General features: G+C 41.0%; 1 protein-coding gene across 2 annotated transcripts in view; it reads left to right on the forward strand.

Moving 5' to 3' along the window:
• LIMS1 (LIM zinc finger domain containing 1) overlaps positions 1 to 19,477 on the forward strand; it is an 86,598-nt gene that overhangs the window by 26,359 nt on the left and 40,762 nt on the right. The gene's annotated exons all lie outside the window — the stretch shown is intronic.

Here is a 19,477-nt window from a genome sequence, read left to right on the forward strand (position 1 = left end):
TTAGCTGCTGATCCAGAACATGCAGGTAAAAAGTTGTGATTTAATTGGCTGCAAGCATGTTCAAGTCAGACTCTAAAAATACTGATTCCAGAAGCAGCCAGAAAAATAGTATTTTCAGAAAGTCATCTGCAGTGGTGGTTAACATGTTTCACTCTGTACAAGTTTCCCGTACACATTGCTCTGGTACCATTTAAGGGTCAACTATTAGAGGAAACAAGAGTTTTATTCATTCTTCAGAGCAGAGCTCATCCTTTGTAGGCCACCTCCTATAATTATTTTACACTAGTAATTTCCATTGCTCTGTTTTATTCTTCCACTGTGCCTAATTACAGATTTTTAGTCCTACTCATTTATGGTATAGCTTTAAGACATACACTTAACAGCAGCACCCCCCAGAACGGTGAGTTAGGGGCCTTAGCTTGTAGCTCCTTGAGGGCAGCGACTGATGTAAATGTACAATATATATGTAAAGCGATGCATAAATTGACACGCTATATAAGAAGAAATAATAACTACTGGATGTTGTGATGTGTAAATAAGGGTCCCCAGACTGATTTTATGAACGTTCGAGCAATAACGGTGGAAATGTTTGTTTATAGAAACCTATTGGCTTCCTTGCTTCATTTTCCTTGTACAGATTACAGTAAAGCTGGCTATATATGGCTGGAGAAATGCCCATCATATTCTGGATGGAAAATATCAGCAGAACAGGGACTACATCTTATGCAGTCAACTCTTCCACTGTTAATTTTCCAACTGGCTCCTTCGTTTTTTTTTTTTAACTTATTGAGCTGTGTGGTACTTGAAGGGCCACCCACATTTTGCATTTTGGACAATTTTTAGGCTTAGATTTTGAAAAGACCAAGGAGTACAGCAAGCTTTTTTGATAGTGTTTACACAGCTTTCGGCCATCTTTGTTGAAGTCCTTATCACCCTTTACTCTTTGGCTCCAGGTAGGGAATGTTAAACCCAGCTCTTAATGGGGGTCACTTATAACAAGCTACTAGCAGGCTTCAGAAGGTTTTCACCAACTTTTAACTTGACCAACAAAGGGTCATATTTACAAAATTGCTCCCTTGTAAAAGAATATATTTACCTTTTCTGGTGGCTTGTTAATTGAAAATCCACCACAGATGAGTTGAATACTTGCCCCAGCACTGTGGTTTGTACTGACATTTGAGCTGGCAGGAAAAACCACTTTGCCTGGAGAGGGAAATGTAAAACACTCGCAGTGGCTGGGAGCATATAGTCGTGGCTTTTTAATACATGTGACTGGAAAGGTAAATATATAAACACTGCTTCAAGGGTGAGTTTGTAAAATTGACCTTGTGGTAAGCCACTTTAAGTAATTAGTATTACTAAGCCTGTAAACCTTTAGGCCTCATGCACACTGAGCGTTCAATATGCTGCTTTTGGGTGAGTCTGGGTTTTTGTTTTATTACTCTGCTTCCTAATGCCCCTTCATGTTGGCTTATGTGTCCATGCACACACAGGTGTTTAGAGGCAGGAAAAAAACACTGCCAGCACATTCATGAACAGCAGTGTTTTGGCAGAAAAAAACACACTAGGCGCATCAAGCATTTAGCGTTAATTCATTTCAAAGGCCAGAATGCATTATTATTCTGGCCAATTAAATGAATTAATGCCCAAGAGCTTGATGTGCCTAAATGCCTCAAGCATTTTCTTTTTTTGCCAAATCACTACTGCCCGGAGGAAAGGCGTTTAGGAGAGCTAGTCAAACAACCTGTGTGCATGGGGCCTTAAACAACTGGTTTGAAAGAAGTATGGTCCCCCACCACCTGTAAGACTGAGAACTGAGCCATCAAAGACAACTGATCGCTCAGTTGTTGGGCTTCACTGAACAGGAAATTGGTGACTATCAGTTACTGGCTCTCTGCTCTGCCCTTCCAGTGCTCATTGGAGCACCGGGCTGTGGAGGGGGCCGGAGCAGCTGGCTCAGACTCTCTCAGCAGTGAGCTGAGAGTCTGAACCAGGTACCAGTCAGGCATAATATCAGACAGGATCCCTCCATAGTCTGGGTTGGCAGAATAATGTCAGCCAACAGTGGACTTTAGCCCGCTGTCTGCTAAATATAGGTCACAGAAGTGCAGAACTAAGTGTATTTCTGAGATCCACAGGAGAAGTAGGACCAAAAGAGCTTTGGTTGGACGCTTTTTTTTTGCAGGTTATGACAGCTAGTGAGAGGGAGAAGATCCCCTGTTAGCTGTCATATCGGGGTTTCGGTGGGAGTGGGGCCAGTGTATCTGTAACAGGTAACACCCTGAATATGTGTATAACATGTTACAAAAGATGAACTTCTCCTTTTTAAATCTTGGTGTGCACCCTGTCTTATTTAAGCTGAATCCTGTGTCTACAACGCCTAAGTGTCACCATACACATCACAACCTGACAATACAATATTTGTACAATCAACTTTGATTTACCAAAACTATGTAATATTGTATGAGGACCTACCTAATCTGTCCAGTCAATTTGTGTTCAATCAGGTAGTTCTTGTACTACATAGTTGGTATGTCTAAAACAGATTGTACAATCAGAACATAGCGCGTGTGCTGACCTTAAGTATCATATGGTTGGTTACTTTATGCATGCACACACCTCCTCTATTTTTAGTTTTAGGTGGCTATTTTTTTTTTTTTTTCTTTTAAAAAATACAGCAGATAAGAACCTGCCATTGCATTCCTTTTGGTGTTTTCTGTGTAGAGATTTGCCCGACTATTGTGTTTTATCATATTTTCCTTTTACAACAAAAGGGCAAAAAATGACTAAGAAGAAAAAAAAAGTGAAAATTTTTCCGGTGACCACAAAATAACGAATTTGTCATGGGCTGTACTATTTACGCTCCATACTATGTTTTTAAAATCTCACCATTGTGTCGGATTCTTAATATAGTGGGTAGAGCTCAGTAATCTTTTCACCCTCAGGGCAGTGAACTACAGTTCTGTGCACTCAAGAACTGACTTTCCTCATAACATGTGCAGGTAGTATGTGCATTATCATGCGTTGTCCAGCATACATTTCCTTCAGAACTGACTACGTAAAAGTGAATTCCCCTTCACATGGACCTAAGTCTTTTTTATATGTGGGTTAAGACATAAAAATGAATCCTTCCATCAATGAATGTGTGTGTGTGTACCCTTGAGTGTTTGTCATTTTATTTTCTTCAACCTGTACAGGAAATATGATTGAGGAGTCAGGTTTGTCTTTGCATGCGAGCAATAAATACACAGCACCTAAAGGGTGTATCACTTATCGGTGCTTTCATCACAACCATGTACCAGCATGCCTGGCGGATTTTAGGGAAAATAACATTTTAGAGTGTGTTCTATGGTTTTTGAGAGCTGTTGTAAGCAACCTTGGTTATCAGATGAGACTGTGACTGTGATAACACAAAACAGCTAGAGGGACCGGGTGGGTATGTGGGAAACAGGATATTGCGTAGGTTGTATGTAGGTGAGTCTGTGCTTAATCACTGTTGACATATTGTGAAGTTTTATACCAGTGTCTGGTTACCTTCAGTCAGAACTATGGCATATGAAATAGAATAACCATAGTCATTTACATAGTGAGATGTTGGCAGTACAGATAAAATGGTAGTCATTTACATACTGAGTAGAGGCGTTCTTTATCTTAGTCACAATGACATACGTAGTCATTTCCAGTCAGTTTGTGCACCTGTCAAAAGAGGCCACAGCAGATCTTGCCTACAGTTGTGCCCAAAAGTTTACATACCCTGGCAGAATTTGATTTCTTGGCCATTTTTCAAAGAATATGCATGATAACACAAAAAACTTTTCTTTCACTCATGGTTAGTGTTTGGCTGAAGCCATTTATTATCAGTCAACTGTGTTTATTCTTTTTAAATCATAATGGCAACAGAAACTACCCAAATGACCCTGATCAAAAGTTTACATACCCCAGTTCTTAAAGTGGTGTTCCACCCCAAAAAAAAAAAATACATGAAAATTCCTAAAAAAAAAAAAAAAAAAAACATTTGGAAATTTTTTTTTTAACCTCACCTCTAAATGCCTGTTGCTAGGGGGTCCCTCGTAGTCTGCCTCTTTCAGTGCCTGGGCTGGTGACATCACTTCCCCCTCGACACAGGAAGGACTCAGCTCTGCTCCCTCCCTCTTGTCAATCACCTGGGACCCATTACAGGTCCCAGGTGACTAAGTGGCCAATCACGGCGCGCGGTGCCGCTCGCGCATGCGCAGTGGGTGCCCGGCTGTGAAGCCACAGCCCGACGCCCACAGTTGCAATGCCGGCGAGACGAGCGGGGCTTCGATCCCCCGCATCTCTGGACCCTGGGACAGGTAAGTGTCCAATTAAGTCAGCAGCTGCAGTATTTGTAGCTGCTGACTTTTAATTTTTTTTAATGGGCCCTTCTCTTTAATACCGTGTATTGCCCCCTTCAACATGAATGACAGCTTGAAGTCTTTTGTGGTATTTGTGGATGAGGCTCTTTATCTGCTCAGATGGTAAAGCTGCCCATTCCTCTTGGCAAAAAGCCTCCAGTTCCTGTAAATTCTTGGGCTGTCTTGCATGAACTGCACGTTTGAGATCTCTCCAGAGTGGCTCAATGATATTGAGGTCAGGAGACTGAGATGGCCACTCCAGAACCTTCACTTTATTCTGCTGTAGCAAATGACAGGTCGACTTGGCCTTGTGTTTTGGATCATTGTCATGTTGGAATGTCCAAGTATGTCCCATGCACAGCTTCCTGGCTGATGAATGCAAATGTTCCTCCAGTATTTTTTGATAACATACTGCATTCATCTTGCCATCAGTTTTGACCAAATTTCCTGTGCCATATGACGGCGCCCAGAAGGGCCGTTTTCGTGCGCTCCCCTGGGGACGTGCGGTGATCGCGGCTGCATCGTGTTGATAGGACACGGCGCAACCCCGATCTCTGTAAAGGGCTGCGCCTCTTTAACCTTGTGATCGGCTGTGTCCAATCACAGCCGATCACATGTAAACGCGGAGATGCCGGTAATCGGCTTTCCTCGCCTCACACTGACAGAGTGTGAGGAGAGGAGAGCCGATCAGCGGCATCTCCTCATCAGTGCCCTGATTACAATAAGGCGCCCACAGTGCCAGAAGTGAGTGCCAGCAGTATGCACACCAGTGCCAGCAATCAGTACCCATTAGTGATGCCAGTCAGTGCTGGCTATCACTGCTCCCCATCAATAAAGCGATTAAATACCACCAAAGGAAAGCTCTATTTGTGTGAAGATAATGAAAAAAAAATTCACATGGTTACCGTCTAGCATGACCGCGCAATTGTCATTCAAAGTGTGACAGAGCTGAAAGCTGGCCTGGACAGGAAGGGGCTGTAAGTGCCCTGTATTGAAATAGTTAATAGTCATTTCACACTTCTTTGTGTCAACTTGTGTACATGTTATCAGGCCAAAATCACCAGCGTATGTAAACTTTTGATCAGGGTCATTTGGGTAGTTTCTGTTGTGATTATGATTTAAAAAGAGTAAACACAGTTGATTGATAATAAATGGCTTCAGCCAAACGCTAACCATGAGTGAAAAATGTTTGTGTTCATATTCTCTGACAAATGGCCAAGAAATCATAAATTCTTCCAGGGTATGTAAACTTATGAGCATGGCTGTATATAATGCGTTGCCTCAACCTTTCATATTCCTGATATGTGCATGCTATACCATGTACTTGTATGAAAAAGTATCCTGTTCTCTTTGTATTACTTTCTGTGTGTGAGGCCTTGGTTACACCATGTGCAGAGACATGAGTTTTTTTCTGCAAGGGCACATAGAAAACCTTTTGTTTTCTCTGTGCCTTGTTGACACCATAAAACTAGTATGTGCTGATTTTTTTTTTTTTTTTTTTCTGCGCATGAATCTGTGATGTGTATGCAGTTTTCTGCATGGGGAAAAAAAAAGTATGTAATGTCATCAACATTGTGGTGTGAACATGGCACATAGAGAATAGTTGTTTTTGCAGAGAATTTGTTTCATATCTCTGTGCAGAAAAAAATCTGCACGTGATACCAGTGTCCTGATGTGAACAGGACACATAGAAAACAAATGTTTTCTTTGTGTCTTTGCTGAGACTTATGTAAAAAATGCACACGTCTCTGTACAGTACATGGTGTGAACATGCCTATGCAAGACAAAATCTTTGCGTTTTATTTTTTTCCCATTAGTTTTTATGCACATATGGTGTGAACGAGGCCTGAAGTATCTGGTGTTCCTGCAGGCCTCCCCCCACCCCCCTGTTTTCCTACTGACCACACCAAGCATAGCACATCCATCCCAGCATGGTCAGTTTTGGGAGCACAGCCTTAGCGCTGGTTCACACAGGGGCAACACGACTTACAGCGCGACTTAGCAAGGCGACTTCAGCGCGACTTCAGCGCGACTTGGGGCGACTTACAAGGCGACTTCAAGTCGCCTCCAAGACAGGCGACTTTCCAGTGGCCAATCAAACTACAATCCGCTCTGGGGGAGGGAGGGGTTTGCTTGAAAAAAACATCTTCTCTTCCTGTGAAGTCGCTTCACTATAGACCACGATCCGACTTGTAGGCGACTTCCATTGAAATCAATGGGTACAAGTCGCCTACAAGTCGCCTTGAAGTAGTACAGGGACCTTTTCTGAAGTCGGAGCGACTTCAGTAGCGTACATATAGACGGCTCTTATTCACTTACATGGACTTTCAGATGTCAAGCGACTTGGGGCGACTTGAGGTCTGACAAGTCGGATCCCAAGTCGCGGTAGTGTGAACCGGCACTTACTGTTGTCCAGTGGCTCAAGACTTGTGCTGACAGACAGTTGTTATAGGAACAGGTTTTGGAACATTTCACCTGTATACCTGTTCTGGTGACAGCTCAGAAATTTGAATTTCCTTTCACTTACAGGCTGCACTCGCATCTAGGCTCAAGTTTTTTTTGGCATATTTGGACTATTCAATGCTAGACTAATGCATCAAAGAAGCTTTTACACCTTCTTTTCTTTTTTTTTTTTACAGTGTATTTTAGCTTGTGATGCATGCACGCATCTTGTACCCATGGTGCGTTGCCAGTTTCTCTGCCAGCAGGACTAATACCAGTTTACAAGGACTGCAGAGTCAACATAGATATTTTCATCTGCCATAATTGCAATGCAGCTTAAAGTAAAGCTAACTTTAGCCATTTATTGAGCCATTCGGCTCAATGCAGTTGTTATGCTATGAGAGCACTGGTGCAGTATCATCTGTTGATATTGATAATAAAAGGTTAATCTATCATTTTAAATATGGTTACATATTAAAAAAAAAAGTCATGCTTATGTAAATGTTGCATTGCTTCACTGCAACATTTACCGTAATTTGTGAATGTTCCGCTGTAGAGAGATTAAATATACAGTATCTCACAAAAGTGAGTACACCCCTCACATTTTTGTAAATATTTTATTATATCTTTTTAAAAGATATAATATTCACAGACATGTGAGGGGTGTACTCACTCTTGTAAGATACTGTGTGTGTGTGTGTGTGTGTGTGTATATATGTATGTATGTATGTATGTTGATCATACCTTGTTACAACCCAACATATGTATTAGGAAAGCATTGTCTCTTTTCTATGGACAACAGAAAGAGAAATCCGTCAGCTATCCCCCCACCACTTGCTATTCTCTAAGGGCCAATTCACACTGTCAAAACGGCAGGTTGCAGAGCAGCTTGAGCGATTTACCCCTCCAGCCACTATGCATTGGTGGCTGGCTAGGGGACTGTGTGATACACAATTCCACACACCACATGGCTTCCCTTTTCTTTTTCTTTTTTTAATTTTTTTTTTTTAACAAACTTTGAAGCGTACATATCGTACACTTCATGCAGTGCAAAAATGCACTACCATTGACATTGCAGTGCAATTCGGGCCAGTGCGCTGACATAAAATGCAGCATGTCTGTATTTTATCACAGCATGCTGTGGCGCAGCGTAAATGGGATACATAGGATACAACTCTTTCCCGTGTGTCCTTGCAGTGACAGATGGTTTAAACGTAAAATTCTGTCACCGGACCTAGTGTGAATTGGTCCTTACTTTTGCCTAAAGCCAGCCATCCCTGCTGAACTGACTGAGATTCAAACCATGTATGGGCGAGCTGATTGTACCCAAGTTGATCGATCAACCTGGGTACAACCAGTCTCTCTGATTTTTCATGCAATTATTGGAGCGACTATAGCTGCTAGCAATAATCACTGTGTTCTCCCGGACCGGGAGAACACAGTAACTCAGCAGGGTGGTTGATAGGGAAATTGAGCAATTTTCTTTCCTGCAATCTGTGGTTCATCTATGGCCGGCATATTTACATTTGTGTGATTTAACATTCAATTAACATGAATTGTGTTAAAACGGCCCATTCATTTAGAATTTTTTGTCAATGAACCCCAAATTGTCCAAAATCAGACCTAACCATTTTTAATAATACAACACTCCACAATGTGTTGTCCTGCTGTATGGCACGATACAACACAGGTGTGTTGGGGAAGCTGCTGAAGTGCAAAAGTATGTTTCGGCCCAATGGTTTGAGTCACTTTTTTTTTTTTTTTTTTTTTTTTTTTTTTTAAACATCATTTAAATTACTAAATGAGCATGTGCAATATTTTATTTTTACCGGCCTAAAGAAATACAATTTATTTTTTTTTTTTTAGTCCTGAGATAAAGAGATTGTATACAAAGCTAAAGCACAGTTCCATTTAACAGACCCTGGTAATACTTCTTCTGCATCTTCAGGTAACAGTGCAGAGAGTGTTGTGGCTGAGGAGCTGTGTGCAAGCAAAACCACAGTGGTTCACCAGTGCTCTGTCCTCACACCAGTACATAGAAGAGCAAGCATGTAGCTTTTCTGGCAGCATATCACATGTTGGTACAATGCAGTGTGCTATACTGCAACATCCATCCATCAGCACTATGCGCTGAGGTGAGAATGACTGGCACCACACCAATACAGGTAATGTGTGTTACTGCAATGCTGATGTGTGCAGTTTATTTTACTTATTTTATTAGAGGCACTTATAGAGCTCTGGCAATTTGCACAGCACTTTATGTATATTGTAAATTCACATCAGTCCCTGCCCTCATGGAGTTTACAATCTAAGATTCCTAACCTACATTCATACACATACTAGAACCAATTTAGACAGGAGCCAATTAACCCACCAGTATGTCTTTGTAGTGTGGGACGCAACCGGAGTACCCGTTGGAAACGCGCACAGGAGAACATGCAAACTCCATGCAGATCGTGGTTGGGATCCAAACCAATGACCCTAGTGCTGCCAGGCAAAGGTGCTAAGCACTACATTTGGCCATAAATGGGTCAGTTCTAAGTGTACTTTCACTCTCAGCCAGGGTGTGCCTTGAGTGGCTGTCAATAAGTATTATAAGGGTCTGTTTAGTAGATTAATAGAGTTCAGGCCTGAACAGCAGTGAGGCTACAGTGGGATACGTGTCTTAGCAGGCTGCACTGTTTGCATTTTTTTTTTTTACTTTTTTGAAGTGTCACAAAATGACAATTCATTCAGGTCTCTGCATAGCAGCATGGTGTGGTGTCTACCAGTGTACTGCAGTAAAATGCTACATGGCTGCAATACGAGCTGTGATTTTACAGTGTTTTTTGCCGTGTTTTGTGGCCGGCGGTCAAAACGTTCCTATCGAGAACGCGATTCTTTCGCGTTCAGGGGAGAGTGGTTGAACCTCCTCTAACCGCAGCAGCTCCTAAATGATCTTAAACACCTATGTGTACAGTGAGGGAAAACAGATTTGATCCCCTGCTGATTTTGTACGTTTACCCACTGACCAAGAAATGATCAGTCTATAATTTTAATGGTAGGTTTATTTTAACAGTGAGAGAGAGGATAACAAAAATATCCAGAAACGCATTTGAAAAAAGTTATGAATTGATTTGCATTTTAATGAGTGAAATAAGTGTTTGATCCCCTATCAATCGGCAAGATTTCTGGCTCCCAGGTGTCCTCTATACAGAGAACGAGCTGAGATTAGGGGCACTCTTAAGCCTCATACATACGATCGAATTGTTGGCCAACCAAGCGTCAGATTTTTGTCTTAAGGGCGTGTGCCTGGATCTTGTCGTGCATACTAACAGCACACAATTTTCGTGCAACAAACGCAGTGACGTACTACGAGGAATTTTAGTTCTTGAGCGCAACCCTTTGGGTCCCCTCTGCTAATTTCACGTTTGAGCATTGATTCTGAGCCTGCGTGTTTGTACTTTCAACTTTTGTGTGATGGACTTGTGTACTGACCATCAGAAAATCTGACAACCAACCATTGTCCACCAAAAATTTACTAGAATGTCATCCAGCATTTGTTGGCCGAATGTTGGACAATAATTGTCAAAAGGAACATAATAATGGTCAGATTTTAGGACAACAGTCTGTCGACAGACAATCCCCTGCTAACAATTGCATTGTGTTTACAAGGCTTTAAAGGCTGGGTTAACACTTGTACGACAATTGGTTCGACATTGGGAGCTCATGATGTGTGTAAATGGCCGTCTTCACTGGTCCAATACAAGTTGGTCCGACATTGAAAATGCTCCCTGCACTACTTTTGGTCCCACTTTGATCCTACTCCAGCCCATTGAATATCACTGAAGTCGAATTCTTGTCCTAACCATCTGACTTGTGACATCCAACATGGTGATTATAGGAGCAGTAAAAGCAATTTTATTTCACACTGGGATTGTTTTGATTGGTCAAAGGCAAGTCAGACTATCTCAAAGTCAGAGCAAAATCTTATCTTGTTCATTCAAGTCAGATGGAAGTAGGACAAATGTAGGACCGATGTTGCAGGGCAAAGTAGGGATGACAGTAGTACAACAGCCATGATGTACCAGTGTTAATCCAGCCAAAGGGAGTGCGCCTAATCTCAGCTTGTTACCTGTATAAAAGACACCTGTCCACAGAAGCAATCAATCAGATTCCACCATGGCCAAGACCAAGAGCTATCCAAGGATGTCAGGGACAAGATTGTAGACCTACACAAGGCTGGAATGGGCTACAAGACGATCGCCAAGCAGCTTGGTGAAAGGATGAGAAAAGTTGGTGCGATTATTCGCAAATGGAAGAAACACAAAATAACTGTCAATCTCCCTCGGTCTGGGGCTCCATGCAAGATCTCACCTCGTGGAGTTTCAATGACCATGGGAACGATGAGATGTCAGCCCAGAACTACATGGAAGAATCTTGTCAATGATCTCAAGGCAGCTGGGGCCATAGTCACCAAGAAAACTATTGGGAACACACTACGCCATGAAGGACTGAAATCCTGCAGCACCCGCAAGGTCCCCCTGCTCAAGAAAGCACATGTACAGGCCCATCTGAAGTTTGCTAATGAATATCTGAATGATTCGGAAAAGAACTGGGTGAAAGTGTTGTGGTCAGATGAGACCAAAATCGAGCTCTTTGGTATCAACGCAACTCGTGTTTGGAGGAGAAGGAATGCTGTTCCTGTTCTGTCTCTTACTGTTAAAATAAACCTACCATTAAAATTCTAGACTGATCATTTCTTTGTCAGTGGGCAAACATAGAAAATCAGAAGGGGATCAAATACTTTTTTCCCTCACTGTACATGGACACATAGGCTTTTATAGAGTTGAGTTTAGGAGCTTTGGCAAAATGCCAAAAGCTCCTAAACTCAAGTTTAGGAGCTGTAGGGTACATGGAGCCTTACTGCGCACCCACCAGCCACTACTGCCATGCACTCCCTACCGGAAGTTTGTTGCAGAAGATGGTGTGACCTAGGAAGAAGAGGCATCAAAAATGTAAGTGTTTGGGGCTCAGAAATTCTGATGATAAAATTTGGGAGGGCCTTTAATTCAAAGATTAGATTTACTACTAGAATTTAGTGCTACTTTAAAGCTGTTCCTTGACCTTTACAGATTTACAGCAATTCAGAAATGTGTCCATGATTTTACAATAGTATCTGTGTAATGTCATCGCCTAATTTCCTGGTGAAAGTTGAGTAAGCAAGCTGTTGCTAGGTTGACTGTGGATTATGCTGACAGATCATCCTGTGACAATGCAAGGCAAACTTACCCCCTCTTCATGCATCCTGTCACATGACTGTATGCAGACTCTTTACTCTGGCTATGGCCAGGACCTGCTGTATCAAAAACTGAAGACGCTCAGTATGTGTCCTACGATGCATGCTTGAGTTTTTCTGGAGCCTCAGGGTATCAGTATTTGAGGCATGTTGCCTCCTCCCCTGCATGCCATGCTTTAATACACAGCAGCTATTTTTCTCAAGGCCTACTGTCAAAGTTTGAGATGAGAAGTAAAAAAAAAGTCAAAATTGAGCTGTATTACTTTTCTACAAAATATGGCACAAGTACGTGCTTTCGTGAAAAACTCCTACCTTAGCCAACTTTCTTCTTCTTTTTTTTTTTTTTTTTTTTTTTTTTTAAGGTAGTGGAGTATGGTTTGAGCAATATTATTGTAGAAGAAAAGCACTTTTGTAAAGTGAGTAAAGTTTAGAACCCCCAATTTTTTATTTTCTATTTCAACACTGGGAACATTAATATATATGATATAAATTAAAGCCTGACCGGTTAGAACCTTTTGTTTTCAGTAAAAATTTACCATTTATTTTAGTGGAAAAAAGGGTTTTCTTGTTCAGTTTGACCCGTTTTAATTTCAAATGCAGGCACTAAATAAGACTGTCACTCATTACAGACTTGTATTGCCAGCAGTCTGTGTATGTATCTATCCAAGGCCCTGGTGCCCAACCTGCAGCCCTCTGGCAAGTTTGTGTGGCCCTCGGGTCCCCATGCAGACAGTAATCTGTTTCTGTATATTCCTGTTATAGCAGTGGTCTTATCAGTCTTGTGCAATGCGTCTCTAGTCTATGACTCTCTTGAAGCATAATCCATTCTCCAACAACTTCTATATCCTATTCAGTCTCTTGACCATCTCCTGCCGCATGCCTGAAGTCTCTGACCATCTCTTGTATCGTGTCCATAGTCGAAGACCAACTCCTGTATCATGTTAACAATCTCTAACCATCTCTTGTATCATATCTAGTCTCTGACCATCTCTTGTATTCTGCCCATAGTCTTTGACTATGTTCTGTTGTGTGTCTGCTGTCTCTGAGACTGAATATTTAATATATTTTTTGTATGGTACTTGCATGGTGATGTTGGGGGGCAGCACTTGTGGACTCCCATATCAAGAAAGTTGATCACCACTGATCCAAGGCATCTTGCAGCACTTTATCTGAAAGTATAACTAAAGCCAGAAGTGGGGAGTGGTGAAAACCCCTGAAGGGGCAGTAAAACAATGGTTTAGCCTCTTATATTTACCACCACTCTTGTGAAAAAGCTCCAAGCCCCATTTTTTTCTTTTCATGGTGAAACTATTTTGCAGGTAGAAGGAAAGAAAATCCTTTTAATTCCCCCATTATCAGTTGCTGTTGCTGATGATCACTGCTGGCACGCTATAGCCAACGGCAGCGATCACACAAGAAAAACCCTGACAGGCTGGTTATACTGAAGTCGATCGATCAGCTCAACTTCAGCAGAACGAGGCTGCCCATTGTTTTTTGTTTACTTTTCATTTTTTTAATTGGTTTTTCAAAGGAACAGTTGACAAACCGTTACATCTCCAAATGTATTAGGCCTCATGCACGCTGGACGTTATAATAACATAATTCATGATTCCAAGTGAATAAAACTAATGTTAACACAGCAGCACTCACACATATGTATACATCATAACAGAAAATAAAAATCATCAAAGTTTTGCACTGTTACTTCATTAGATATATATATCTATTATATTGTGCAAAAAAGTCCATCTATTGAAATGTAGTGAGAAAAATAAGTCCAAAAATTCCAACTAAGAGTCCCATATAGTGACCTTAAAAGAAGTATCAATCGGTGCAGACGCCCGGTGCTCCCCACAGTATAAGTATGGTAAATATATCTGCTTACCAGATACTAAGACCCCCCAAGGTCTATAAGCACTTACTCCATCATATATTGATCATGGAGTAACAACGCGACAGTTTGATTTTTAACGTTATAAAAACGCCAGTAGCTTTGCAGTGAGTTTTTCAGTGTTTTTCACAATAGCATTTTTGGCGTTTTTTTTTTTTTTTTTCAATGGGATCAAAGATGTTAAACGCAGGTGAGCCGCGTGTTTAAGGGTTTTATCTGCATTTTTTAGGCGTGTTTTTTTTTTTTTTTTAATAAATTCTTTATTTATCAAGATAGAACACGCGGGTACAGAAAGCCCAACAGCATATAATACAATGACAATTCAGGATGTACATCACTCTATCTGTGAATACACGACCATAAGAGCTCTGTGCTCAAAGTTTCCTGCTGGAATAAAGGCATGACGTATGTCAACTGACTAGAGGACCTCCGTGTCCCGCATGGTCCCCTTAATTTTCTCGGCAATGGCCGTATTTTTAGGGAATGGCTAAGGGATTGATGCCAGCTCTCACCGGCCCCTAGAAGTCATTATCCGGTATGAAAGAACCCGGATCAGAAACAGAAGGATCTGGAAAAAGGATAGGGAGAGGAAGAGAAAGTGGGGGGAGGAGGAGAAAAAAAAAGGGGAGGGGGAGGGGTGAATATTCCCCTGTCCGGTCATTCCTTTTTTAGGCGTTTTTTGACATTGTTGTTTTTACAGCTGAAAAACTCCCCTCAGAACCCAGCAGTTTTGGGGTTTTTTTTTACAGCCAAAAAAACAGTTGATAACAGCCTATGTGTGCATGGGCACATAGGATAACATGCTGGAGAGTTTATTAACTGTTAAAAAAAAACATCTGAAGCCAAAAACAGCAGTTGTAAAAACGTCCAGTGTGCATGAGGCCTTAGGCTTTATGTACACAGGACATTTTTACAACCTCTCCTGAACGATTTAACTTGACAGATAGTAACCCACGTTTAAAATGACGGTTTTGCCACGTTTAGATGCCGTGTTTAGAAGCAATGGAAAGAAAAAACATTTTTCTTTAATTTCAAAATAGCCAAAAATGAAACGCCTGTAAACTAAACACGAGTTGCCGCGTTTTGGCGCCTGAAACATCGGAAACTTCGGTGTCTGAACTAATTTTTTTGCCTTCAAAGAAAAACCTATAAACGCAACTGCCTAAAAACGACATTAAATGAACCTGTGTACATTTACACATAAGATAACATTGGTTGAGTTCAGGGGCAGTTCAAAAAAGCATCCAACTGCCTCTGAACGTTTGTTTATCAGCAGCAGTGTACATGAGGCCTTAGTGTCATTTGTTTAAACAATTTCTTTATGCCCTGAGAGATAGCTTTCTGCTGAGGTTCCAGAATGAATATCTTTCTTGGGGATTTGTCCTGCACAGCACAAAAGTAGTCCCTGACATGCCCCCTGAAAAAGGGACACCCATTCTCTTGCTTTCTGCTGTGTACATCAAATGTATTCATATAGTGTACATGGTCAGTAGGTGGTAACAAAGCAGTTATAGCCTGTATACAGTTCCACTATTGCATCTTTTAAATGCAACAAATACACATTTATATTCAGCATTGACTCCAGTTTACAGTGGAACCTTGGATTACGAGCATAATCCGTTCCAGGAGAATACTTGTAATCTAAAGCACTCACATATCAAACAGAGTTTCCCCGTAGAAGTCAATGGAACAAAGATAATTTGTTCCATATTGACTTCTATTGCATGCAATACCACATGTGGCCAGAGGTGAAGAGTGCCGGAGAGACTCGGAAATACTCAGAGACCGCTCGGATGCACTCGGAAACCATCGGAAAGGCTTGGGAACTTAGTATTTCCGAGCGGCTCTGAGTGTCACCGGCACCCCCGCACCTCTGGCCGAATGCAGTACTGCACACCGCAGAGGCTTGAATCCTGCTTGTTTTGCATGACAACACATGCAAACAGAGTCAGGATTTTTATAAAATAATAGCTCGTATTGCGAAGCGCTCATTAACTGCATTACTCGCAATCCGAGGTTCCACTGTGCTTGCTTTCTTCTCTTTTTATTTGTGTGTTTTTATGCAGTTTATTAGCATTGTTGCCTATTTTCAGTTATTTAGCGACATCCGTTATAAATTTTGTTGTTGCAATGATAAAACTACCCAAAAATAACAACCACCATCCTCTGGTTTCTCTTTCTGTAAAGGTCAGACATGGAGGTGAAAAGTATACAGGCGTTGCTATAATAAGTATGCTGGTTAATGCTAGAGTGTCTGGTGTTGACAGAGGATACAGCCCTATAAGGATTTTCAGACATATGAGAGGATTTCCAGCGCTGGCTGTCAGTTTCTCACTAAACTGCCCGTAAAAGCTTCTGCTTTTCTTCCTCATGACACACATTAACTACGTTAAAACGGACCTTCAGTCATTTTTTCATCTTTCCATCTATTAAATCTTCTGCCCTTGTTTTAACTGTGCATAGTAAAACATTTTTCTTTTTATGCCAGTAAATACCTTATACAGCCCACTTCCTCTTTCTTGTCTGGTCATTAGCCTAGGCTTATGACATCATGCACAGCTCTCTCCAGGAAGGGAGGAGGGATGAGTCATAAGAGGGCCAATGAGAGCTGCAGAGCTGGAGGTGTCTGTGTAAATCTAGGTAGTAAACAGGCAGCAGCTTCAGCTGCCCACAGTTAAAATGGATGCAGCCGGACTCAGTGGAGGGAGATTTCTGTAGCATATTTGGCAAGTACAGAATCACAGTATGTATAAAATAATATGCAAAGTGGTTGGAGGGAAGCTTCAGAATGGCAAAGATGTTTTTATTACAAATTATATGAGCAGACTGCAGTTCCTCTTGAACGGCTGCTCCTGGGATAGCTTTTGATCAGGATACTTGTGTACAGTCCAGTATTCACCTTTTTCTTATTTCTGCATTTGAACTCTGGACTTTATAGGGCCAAAATTACACTTTTTTTCTTCATGTTTAGTAGAAACCAGTTTTAAAAGCCCTGAGGCTTGTTTTACCAGTCCATGGTGCTATTTTTGGTTGGTACAAACACAGGCCGAATATCGTCCGGTTCAACAGAATCCGGCCAACATTTGGCCCATGTGTACAGCAGCCTGTCCGACAGAAGGCGGCCAAACAGGCATGCTAAAAAACCAGTATTTATTCTGCATCCGATCAGGGCTCACAGCCAATGGCTGATTGTGTGTCCTAGCAGGGTGGGGGGGCAGTTCCCTGTCAGAACACAATAGCTCAGCGGTGAGATTGCTGTACTAACAATGCATAGTTAGTACAGAGAGCTCCTGTGAGCTCCTCGGTTTTTTTTTTGACTGTTGTCATGTACCAGGTTTTATATTTATTTCACCTTTTTCAGTGCAAAAAAGTCAGTTATGCATCCCTCATTCATTTGTGCTGTTTTGAATGCAGAGAATCTATATTGTGGGTTTCAGTCCAACTCCGGTTTTATGAATAAAGAAACTACCAGTCAAGTCTAAAAATACAGCAATGACCTAACCACCCAAAGACCTTGGTTATTTGCCTTAACATGTACATTTGGACTGCCTGAACTGAACATGTATGTTTATGTGAAATTGGTGGAGGAAGTTCGAGCGGACACCTTTTTTTAAGGAATCTTTTAGTTGAGCCAAGATTATATATATATAGATAGATAGATAGATAGATAGATAGATAGATAGATAGAGATATATATATATATATAGAGAGAGAGAGAGAGATTGATTTACAATGCCTGCCCTGGAGTATAAGCACTTCATGGTAACACCACACATATACGATATATCTATATATTGTATATGTGTGGTGTTACCATGAAGTGCTTATACTCCAGGGCAGGCATTGTAAATCGGTAGATTTGGGCTGAGCCCAAATGTTCCCTGCATCGCTTGGGGAAGCATAAAGGTTAGTAAACAAGGACACCACTTTGAACCCAATGTTTGGGGAGATAGACATTAGTACATATACATAGCATAACTTTTGCATTCGGCCAAACTACCTTAACATGATTTATCTAGCTTGAGCATGTGTAGGGATAATGGATTAATGTGCATGTGCATGAACAACAAGTGTGATATTGCAAGGGGCAGCAGTCCAAAAAATGCAGGACATTTTGTGAATGTAAATGGGGAGAGGAAGTAGGGGGGGTAAATGACATGATCCCTGTACTGTACAAAAGCCTGAATTCGCTGTTGTAATGCCGGAAAAATTTCCCCTGGAGTTCCGCTTTAACCACTTGACTATTGGGCACTTAAACCCCCTTAATAACCAGACCAATTTTCAGCTTTTCTGTGATCTCACATTTTGAATGACAATTACTCAGTCATGCAACACTGTACCCAAATGAAATTTTTGTCCTTTTTTTCACACAAATAGAGCTTTCTTTTGGTGGTATTTAATCACCGCTGGGTTCTTTATTTTTTGCGCTATAAAAGAAAAAAGATCGAAAATTCTGTAAATAAAAAAAAAAAAATGCATTTTTCTTCGTTTCTGTTTATAACATTTTGCAAATTAGTAATTTTTTCTTCATATATTTTGGCCAAAATTTTATACCGCTACATATCTTTGGTAAAAAATAACCCAAATCAGTGTTGGTATTTGGTCTTTGTGAAAGTTAGAGTCCACAAGCTATGTTGCCAATCTCTGAAAATTGATCACACCTGAAGTACTGACGGCCTATCATTTCTTGAGACCCTAACATGCCAGAAAAGTACAAATACCCCCCAAATGACCCCTTTTTGGAAAGAAGACATTCCAAGGTATTTAGAAAGATGCATGATGAGTTTTTTTAAGTTGTCATTTTTTTTCCCACAATTCTTTGCAAAATGAAGATTTTTTTTTTTTTCCACAAAATTGTCATATTAGCAGGTTATTTCTCACACACAGCATATGCATACCACAAATTACACCCCAAAACACATTCTGCTATTACTCCCGAGTACGGCAATACCATGTGTGAGACTTTTACACAGCGTGGCCACATACAGAGGCCCAATATGTACGGAGCACCTTCAGGCATTCTGGAGCACCCAGGCCAATTCTGACATTTCTCTCCTACATGTAAAAATCATAATTTATTTGCTAGAAAATTACATAGAACCCCAAAACATTATATATGTTTTTTTAGCAAAGACCCTAGAGAATACAATGGCGGTCGTTGCAACTTTTTATCTCCCACGGTATTTACACAGCAATTTTTCGAACGCGTTTTTTAGAAAAAACAAACAGTTTTGTGCTTTAAAAAAAAAAAAAAAAAAAAAAAACAGTAAAGTTAGCCCAATGTTGTTGCATAATGTGAAAGATGAAGTTATGCCGAGTAAATAGATACCTAACATGTCACCCTTTAAAATAGCACACGCTCGTGGAATGGCGCCAAACTTCGCTACTTAAAAATCCCCATAGGATACGCTTTAAAAATTTTTACTGGTTACATGTTGTGAGTTAGAGGAGGTCCAGGGCCAAAATTATTGCTCTCGCTCTACTGATCGC

The sequence above is a fragment of the Aquarana catesbeiana genome, linkage group LG02 (genome assembly GCF_042186555.1).
Source record: "Aquarana catesbeiana isolate 2022-GZ linkage group LG02, ASM4218655v1, whole genome shotgun sequence".
NCBI lineage: Eukaryota > Metazoa > Chordata > Amphibia > Anura > Ranidae > Aquarana > Aquarana catesbeiana.